Raw genomic sequence first — 8,575 nt, forward strand, 5'->3', positions numbered from 1 at the left:
TTTCAATGTCTGGGTTTTCATTCCATCTTTCTTCATTCCTTCCCTCCCTTCCCTTTTCCTTCTTTTCTTTTCTCTTCCTCCTTTCTTCCCTCCCTCCCTCCTCCCTCCCTCCCTCCCTCTCTTTCTTTCTCTCTCTCTTACTTTCTTTTCTTCTTTCTTGATTTTTTACTTATTTATTTGACAGAGAACATAAGCCGGGGGAGTGGGAGAGGAAGAAGCAGGCTTCCCACAGAGCAAAGATCCCAGGACCTGAGCCAAAGGCAGACGCTTAAAGACAGAGCCACAAGGGCACCCCTATTCTTAACTTTTCACTTAAATTTAAAAAGCCTTTATTGAGCTTTATTGAGCTATCAATGACATTCAACAAATTTCACATACTGAAAAGTGTGCAGTTTTGGTAAGTTCTGACACATATAAACCTGTGAAACTATCACCACAATCTAGATTATGAATATATCTGTCACCCCCAGATTATTGTGCCTCTTTATCATCCCAACCACTCAGTGGCCCCCATCTACAAGCAACGACCCATTTGTCTTCTGTCACTGCAGATTCTTTGCATTTTTGTTTGATTTTATACAAATGTAATCTTATAGTATGTATTCGTTTTTGCCTTTTTTACTCAGAATAATTACTTTGAGATTCATCTGTGTTGTTGCATGTATCTGTAGTTTTTTTCCTTTTTATTGCTAGTAGTATTCCATTGTGTGGATATATGATAGGTTGTTTACCCACTCATCTGTTGATACCAATTGGGTTAATACCAGTTTTTGTCTATTACAAATAAGACTGTCATGAACATTCATGTACACATATTTATACAGATACATGCTTTTAGTTCTCTTTGGTAATTAATTACCTAGGAATAGAATGGCTTAGTCATATGATAGGTGTATGTCATTTTTTTTTTTAAGATTTTATTTATTTATTTGACAGAGATCACAGGTAGGCAGAGAGGCAGGCAGAGAGAGAGAGGAGGAAGCAGGCTCCCAGCTAAGCAGAGAGCCCGATTCGGGGCTCGATCCCAGAAACCTGAGATCATGACCTGAGCCGAAGGCAGAGGCTTAACCCACTGAGCCACCCAGGTGCCCCAGGTGTATGTCATTTTTCAAGAAACTGCTAAACTGTTTTCCAAAGTGGTTCCATTTTACCTTCCCATCTGCATTATATGAGAATTCCAGCTGCTCTACATCCTTACTTACCAACCTTTGGTATAATCTTTCAATTTTCTACATCCTTACCAACCTTTGGTATAATCAGTCCCTTCAATTTTAGCCATTCTCAGAAGTGTATAGTAGTATCTCATTTTAGTTTTAATTTGCATTTCTGAGATAACTAAAGGTGATAAGCATCTTTTTGTGTGCTTTTTGATATCCACATATCTTCTTTGTTAGTGTCCACATTCTTTGTTAGTGCCAAATTCTTTCCCCCTTCTTGTTGTTGTTGGACTGTTTATTTTATTGATTTCTCTCTCTCTTTTTTAAAGATTTTATTTATTTACCAGAGAGCGAGCACAAGCAGCCGGTGCGGCAGGCAGAGGGAGAAGCAGGCTCCCCACTGAGGACATGGGACTCAATCCTGGGACCCTGGGATCATGATCTGATTGAAGGCAGATGCTTAACTGACTGAGCCACCCAGGCATCCCTATCTTACTGCTTTTTGAGGGTTTTTTATGTACTCTCATACAAGTTCTTCATCAGATATGTGATTTGCTAGTATTTTCTCCCAGTCTGTGGCTTACCTTTGCATTCTCCTAAAAGTATCTTTCAAAGAGTTTATTTTTTGACAGAGACTACTTAGTCCCAGGCCTGGCTTTAGTTTCCTCTCCTTTCACACCTGAGGCCTTCGGTACAAATATGCTCCCCTAGGTCCTAGGTCCTAGATTAGGCCAAGAAGGCATTCAAGCTTGATTTCTCTCTTCATATTTATTGGAGCTGGAGGTACTGGAGGAGCAGTGTACCTCTTGTGTCTGTCATTGTTCAATCAGGTATCTGTTGGAATGAAGATAGTAACCCAGAGCCCAGAATAAAGTGTGTCCTAATGATCAATGCAAGTTCTGCTCAGTGAATGTAAATTACAGCAAACTGAAAAAGAAGGGTTCAGACTTCTAAATGAAATGTTTGACTGTAAAACTGCTTAGAATGAAGGTCTTCCAGAAGTCATTTGTACAATTTCCTGCTTAACCAAGAACTATTTCCCGACTGAATGCTCAAAGTCATCTTGATGTGCTATGTTGGAGTTTTACACTGTTTAATAAATATCTCAAACTTGAAAAAAAGAAGAGCATACATTCCTTTTTATGAAGTCCAGTTTATCAGTTTTTTCTTTTATGGACTGTATCTTTTAGTGTCATATCTAAGAAATCTTTGCCTTACCCAAAGCCATTTACCTTTGTTTTCTTTTAAGGTTTTACATTTTACATAGGATTTACATTTATATCTTTTATGTACTCCCCCTCTCCGCCGGGAAAAGTTTTTGATAATCCAATTTGCTTTAAAATTTTTTAAAGTCACATCCAACATGGGTCTAAACAGAAACATGAACAAGCACATTATGAACCCTCCATCACCCCGCAAAAGCATATGAAAAATAAGAACAAGGTTAGAGAAGTGCAAAACTAAGTTGCCTAACTTAGACTACACAAAGTTGTCTACATGAGCCTATCATGAAGACCCAAGGAGGTTTCATGTATGGTAATCAAGTCCGCCTGCACTGCGGTCTGATACCTGTTCAGTCGAATTGCTTCAGCAAGCAGTGTTCTCTCAGCTTCTCCATGCTCTCCACTGGGCAGTTCACCTCTGGATAACCAGTGAGTCTTTCTTAGGGGTACAGAGAACTCCTTTCCCACACTGTAAGTTTTGAGGGACTGCTCTGTATGGGCTCTTTGAACTTCCATGAGGGTTAATCTGCGCTTTCTGGTACCACTCAGCCACTCTCCTTTTTCTTTGGATCCAGGAGAAAACGGAGTTTCATAAAGTTGACTTCTTTTTTTTTTTTTTTTTAAGATTTTATTTATTTATTTGACAGAGAGAAATCACAAGTAGGCAGAGAGGCAGGCAGAGAGAGAGGAGGAAGCAGGCTCCCCGCCGAGCAGAAAGCCCGATGTGGGGCTCAAACCCAGGACCTGGGATCATGACCTGAGCCGAAGGCAGCGGCTTAACCCACTGAGCCACCCAGGCGCCCCAATAAAGTTGACTTCTTTTAACACCTCAACATTCAGAACAAGCTGGAGGTAGTCTTTTTGCTGTAAACTCAGGTATGAGGTTGTAAAAACAGCTTTATAAACATGTTCCTGGAGCTCTGAAATGCACAAATCAGTTGCCTTTGCTATGTTTTTCTGGAAGACCCCTAACTGGGTACAGTATCCAGCATGCTCAGCTCCTGCTGGTGGAGCCCCCACACTGGTAAACTTGACAGAGTCAATGTAGAGACTGGCCACAGCCAAAGCCCATGTCTGAAACTGCATTCTGTTCCACTCAGATTTGTCACCTGGATATCTAAAGGTTGATGGCAGAAATGGGATTGAATTCAGAGTTTGGTGTGCTGTTGACAACCATACCTGGAGAAAAGTACCCAAATATGACTTCAGGAAACTTGGCCATATCTCCAGGATCTAAGTGTTCTATCAATTCAATACATGTTATCAAGTAAAATCCAAGCAAACGAGAGTCTTTCTGAACAGCAGAGCAACGACACACGATCATAGTCAACTCTAGGTCCGGAGGAGCTAGATAATCCCCTACTGTTCACCCACTGTTGGAGTCAATTTAGTCCCTTCCCATTGTAGGGAATTGGCAGCAATAATATCGACTCCAACATGTTCAATGCAACTGTGGAATTTTAGCGTCCATCTAAGTGTGGCATCACTAAAGCCCTAAAGCCCAAGTCTGCAACCTTCTGAGGCTGATGTTGATTCACTAACTTTTTTTTTTTTAATTTTTTAAGATTTTATTTATTTATTTGACAGAGATCACAAGTAGAGAGGCAGGCAGAGAGAGATGGGGGAGAAGCAGGCCCCCTGCTGAGCAGAGAGCCCGATGCGGAACTTGATCCCAGGACCCTGAGATCATGACCTGAGCTGAAGGCAGAGATTTAATCCACTGAGCCACATAGGCACCCGATCCACTAACTGTTTAACAAAGTAGTATCTCTGTTTGTTCTGTGGCCGGTTGAACTTAGTCACCTCCTTGCGGAGAACTTCTTCAAAATTACTGGTTAACCATACTGTTGCATTGTTTGTTTTGTTTCCAAGTTTTAAGTTTTGTTGAAACAAAAAGCCAATGTATCCTTCAAGCTCTATGAATCAGCAATGACTCTGAAGGAGCACACTAGCGGGAAAGCAAAGAGCTGTGAACTCTCTGTGATGCATTTGAGTTAATTTTTGTATATGGTGTCATTGTGGATTGAACTTCATTTCTGTTGTGTATAAACATTCACTGAAAAGGCTATTCTTTTTGCCATTTAATTGCCCTTGCAACTTCACTGAAGCAATTGACCATATATGTGTGGGTCTGTTACCAAACTTTCTATTCTGTTCAATTCATTTCTTCATCTACCTCAATTTTTCCCCACACTGAATTAATTACTGTAGTTTTATTATTAGTATTGAAATCAGTTAACATAGTCTTCCAAATTTGTCTCTTTTCTTCAAAGTAAATTTTAGAATTAATTTGTTAATTTCCACAAAAAAGATTTAGGATTTTGGATGGGATTGCTTTGACGCTATAGATCAATTTCAGGAGAACTGACTTCTTAATAATACTGTTCTAACAGTATTCTAACCTATGAACACACCATTTTTTTTTTTTTTTCCTTCACACCATATCTTTCCATGTATTTAGGGCCTCTTTAATTTCCCTCAGTAGTTTTCAGTGAGTAGGTCTTACACATTTTTTGGTCAGACTTATTCCCAAGTATTTCAGACTTGTAACACTATTGCATATAGAAGGACAACTGATTTTTGTACATTAATGTGTCCTGCAACCTTGCTGAACTCATTTAGTTTTAGTAACTTTTTAGTAAATTCCATAGGATTTTCTACGTGGGCAATCATGTCATTTGTAAATAGACAGTTTTACTTCTTCCTTTCCAAAGTTGAAGCTCTTTCTCTTTCTCATTGCACTGGCTAGAAACTAGTACAGTGTTGAAGTGTTAAGACTGGAGATCTTTGCCTTGTTTTTTTTTTGTTTTGTTTTTGTTTTTTTTTTTTGTTTTTTTAAAGATTTTATTTATTTATTTGACAGAGAGAGTCACAGCAGAGGAAGTGGGAGAGGGAGAAGCAGGCTTCCCGCGGAGCAGAGAGCCCGATGTGGGATTCGATCCCAAGACCCCGGGACCATGACCCCAGCCAAAGGCAGACACTGAACGACTGAGCCACCCAGGTGCCCCATCTTCGCCTTGTTTTTAATCCTAGGTGGAAAGTGCTCAGCCTCTCTCCACTGAAGTATGGTGTTTAGCTATAGGTGTTTTATAGATGCCCATTAGCATTTTCTGACCCATGAACATAGTACATCTGAGGTGAAGAAATTTGCTGAGTTTATTTTTTTCCTAAATCATAAATAAATGCTAGAATTTGTCAAACATTTTTTTCATATCTGTGGGGATGAGCATATAATTTGCTTTTATTTTTTGGTCTGTAAATGTGGTGAATTACATTGCTTGATTTTTAATTTTTGAATATCAAATACCTTACTTTCCTTGATACAGCCCAATTAGTTAAGACATATTTTTATTACCAGATTTGAATTGAGAACATTTTGTTAAGAATTTTTACATCTAGGGGTGCCTGGGTGGCTCAGTGGGTTAAAGCCTCTGCCTTTGGCTCGGGTCATGATCCCAGGGTCCTGGAATGGAGCCCCGAGTCGGGTTCTCTGCTTGGCGGGGAGCCTGCTTCCCTTCCTCTCTGCCTGCCTTTCTGCCTACTTGTGATCTCTCTCTGTCAAATAAATAAATAAAAATCTTAAAAAAAAAAAGTTTTTACATCTATGTTCATGACAGTTGTTGGTCTATATTTTTCTTTTCTTGTAATTTCTTTGTTTGGTAAAAGTATTAGGATAATGCTGGCTCATGGAATTAGTTGGGAAGTTATTACGTTGTTATGGGCTGAATTGTGTCCTCTCAAATTTTATATATTGAAGCCCTGACCCCTAGTACCTAGGAATGTGATTATATTTGGAGATAAGGTCTTTAAAGAGGTAATTAAGTTAAAATGAGATCATTAGGGTGGGCTGCAACCTAATATTAACTGGTGTCTTTATAGGTAACAGACATGCACAGAAGAAAGAGGACAATGTGAAGACACAGAAGATGATCGTCTACAAGCTAAGGAGAGGGACTTCAGAAGAAACCACTGCTAACACATTGATCTCAGATTTGTAGCCTCTAGAATTGTGAGAAAATAAATTTCTGTTGTTTAAGCCACCTAGTCTGTGGTACTTTATTACAGAAGCTTTAGCAAATTAACACATATTTCATCAATTTTCTGGAAGAGTTTGTGTAGTATTTTCATTATTTTTTTCTAAAAAAAATTTTTTTAAAAGATTTTATTTATTTATTTGACAGAGATCACAAGTAGGCAGAGAGGCAGGCAGAGAGAGGTGGGGAAGCAGGCTCCCTGCCGAGCAGAGAGCCCGATGCGGGGCTCAATCCTAGGACCCTGGGATCTTGACCCGAGCTGAAGGCAGAGGCTTTAGCCCACTGAGTCACCCAGGCACCCCATTTTTCTTAAATTTTTAATAGAGTTCACCACTGAAGTTATCTAGGCCTGGGATCGTCTTGGTGAGAAGGCTAACTATTCAATTCAAATGGAATAACAAATTCAATTTCTTTAATAGACATGGGCTATTCAGTTTATCTATTTCTTCTCAAGTGAGCTTTGGTAGTTGATGTCTTTAAGAAACTTTTCCACTTCATATAAATTGTAGAATTTATAGCCAAAAAGTTGTTCATGTTAATCCCTTGTGATTTTTTTTCCTTGTGATTTTTTAAAAATATCTGTAGGATCTGTATTTATGTCAAGTCTATCATTCCTGATATTGGCAATTTGTGTTCTTTTTCTTTTTTCTCTACTCAGTCTGGTTACAGGTTTATCAGTTTTATTGTTTTCTCAATCACCTTCTGGGTTCATTGATTTTTCTTTTCCTGTTTTCTAATTCATTGATTTCTGCTCTAATCTTTATTATTGTCTTTTTTGTTAGTTTTTTAGTTTCTAAGCAGTTCCTAATTAACATAGGTTAGTTAACATATGTTACATATGTATCATAGGAAAACTTTCCTCTTTCTTTCCTTTCTTTCTTTCTTTCTTTCTTTCTTTCTTTCTTTCTTTCTTTCTTTCTTTCTTTCGAGACAGAGAGTGAAAGAGAAATGGAGAAGGAAGGGGCAGAGGCAGAGGGAGAGAATCTTAAGCAGGCTCCACACCCAGTGAGGAGCCCAATTTGGGCTTGATCTCAAAATCCTGAGATCATAACCTGAGCCAAAATCAAGACCCTCAAACTACTGAGCCCAAAACACTTTTTCTAAGTAGGTGTTCAGTGCTATTAATCTCTCTTTAAAATCTGTTTTAGATATTCCTTTTGCTTTTACTTTTGATTCATTTTTTGACCCTTGTGGCCAGAGAACATACTATACACAATTTGAATCTTGTTAAATTTATTGATACATGTTTTATGGCCCCAAATATTGTCAGTTTTGGTTAAGTGTTCTTTGTGTACTTGGAGGGAATTTGTATCTTGCTGTTGGTGAAAATGTTCTATAAATGTCAATCTGGTTAAGTTGGTTGACAGTATTGTCCAAGTCCTCAATGTCTCTACTGACTTCCTATTTATTTGCTCTTTCAATTATTGAGAAAGGAGTGCTTTTCTTTTCTTTTTTTAAAGATTTTATTTATTTATTTGACAGAGAGAGATCACAAGTAGGCAAGAGAGGCAGGCAGAGAGAGAGGAGGAAGGAGGCTCCCTGCCAAGCAGAGAGCCCGATGCAGGACTTGATCCCAGGACCCTGAGATCATGACCTGAGCCAAAGGCAGAGGCTTAACCCACTGAGCCACCCAGGTGCCCAAGGAGTGCTTTTCTTATTACACTTGGGACTTTGTCTCTTTCTCATTGATTCTATCACTTTTTATTTCATGTATTTTAAAACTCTGTTATTTCTGAATAGGATGTTAATGTGAGAAACCCAGGAAATTTTTGGGGTCATTTAAGAACACAAGTTATACATAGGTAAAGGAGAAACCTCAGGATTATGTTTTACCGGAGTTTAGGAAACATCTGGCCTCACATGGTAGCTCAATCTAGAGTGATTTATTTTTAGATTTTTTTTTTTTTAAGATTTTTTTTTTATTTATTTGACAGAGAGAGATCACAAGTGGGCAGAGAGGCAGGCAGAGAGAGAGAGAGAGGAGGAAGCAGGCTCCCCACAGAGCAGAGAGCCCCATGTGGGACTCGATCCCAGGACCCTGAGATCATGACCCGAGCTGAAGGCAGAGGCTTAAGCACTGAGCCACCCAGGTGCCCCTATTTTTAGATTTTGCAGCCCAGAGATTAATTGCTCCATCTAGGTTACAGTATCTATTTTAATC

The 8,575-nt window shown here is 39.0% G+C and overlaps 1 long non-coding RNA gene and 1 pseudogene across 1 annotated transcript; one reads left to right on the top strand and one right to left on the bottom strand.

Moving 5' to 3' along the window:
* Positions 1 to 3,190: 3,190 nt before the first annotated feature.
* Positions 3,191 to 5,053, bottom strand: LOC125106946 (small RNA 2'-O-methyltransferase-like; annotated as a pseudogene).
* Positions 5,054 to 5,347: 294 nt separating this feature from the next.
* LOC125107601 (uncharacterized) lies at positions 5,348 to 6,420 on the top strand. Its single transcript, XR_007129610.1, has 3 exons — positions 5,348 to 5,381; positions 6,193 to 6,202; positions 6,260 to 6,420. It is a non-coding gene; the product is annotated as an uncharacterized LOC125107601 (long non-coding RNA).
* Positions 6,421 to 8,575: the final 2,155 nt, after the last annotated feature.

This window comes from Lutra lutra, chromosome 8 (genome assembly GCF_902655055.1).
Source record: "Lutra lutra chromosome 8, mLutLut1.2, whole genome shotgun sequence".
Taxonomy (NCBI): Eukaryota; Metazoa; Chordata; class Mammalia; order Carnivora; family Mustelidae; genus Lutra; species Lutra lutra.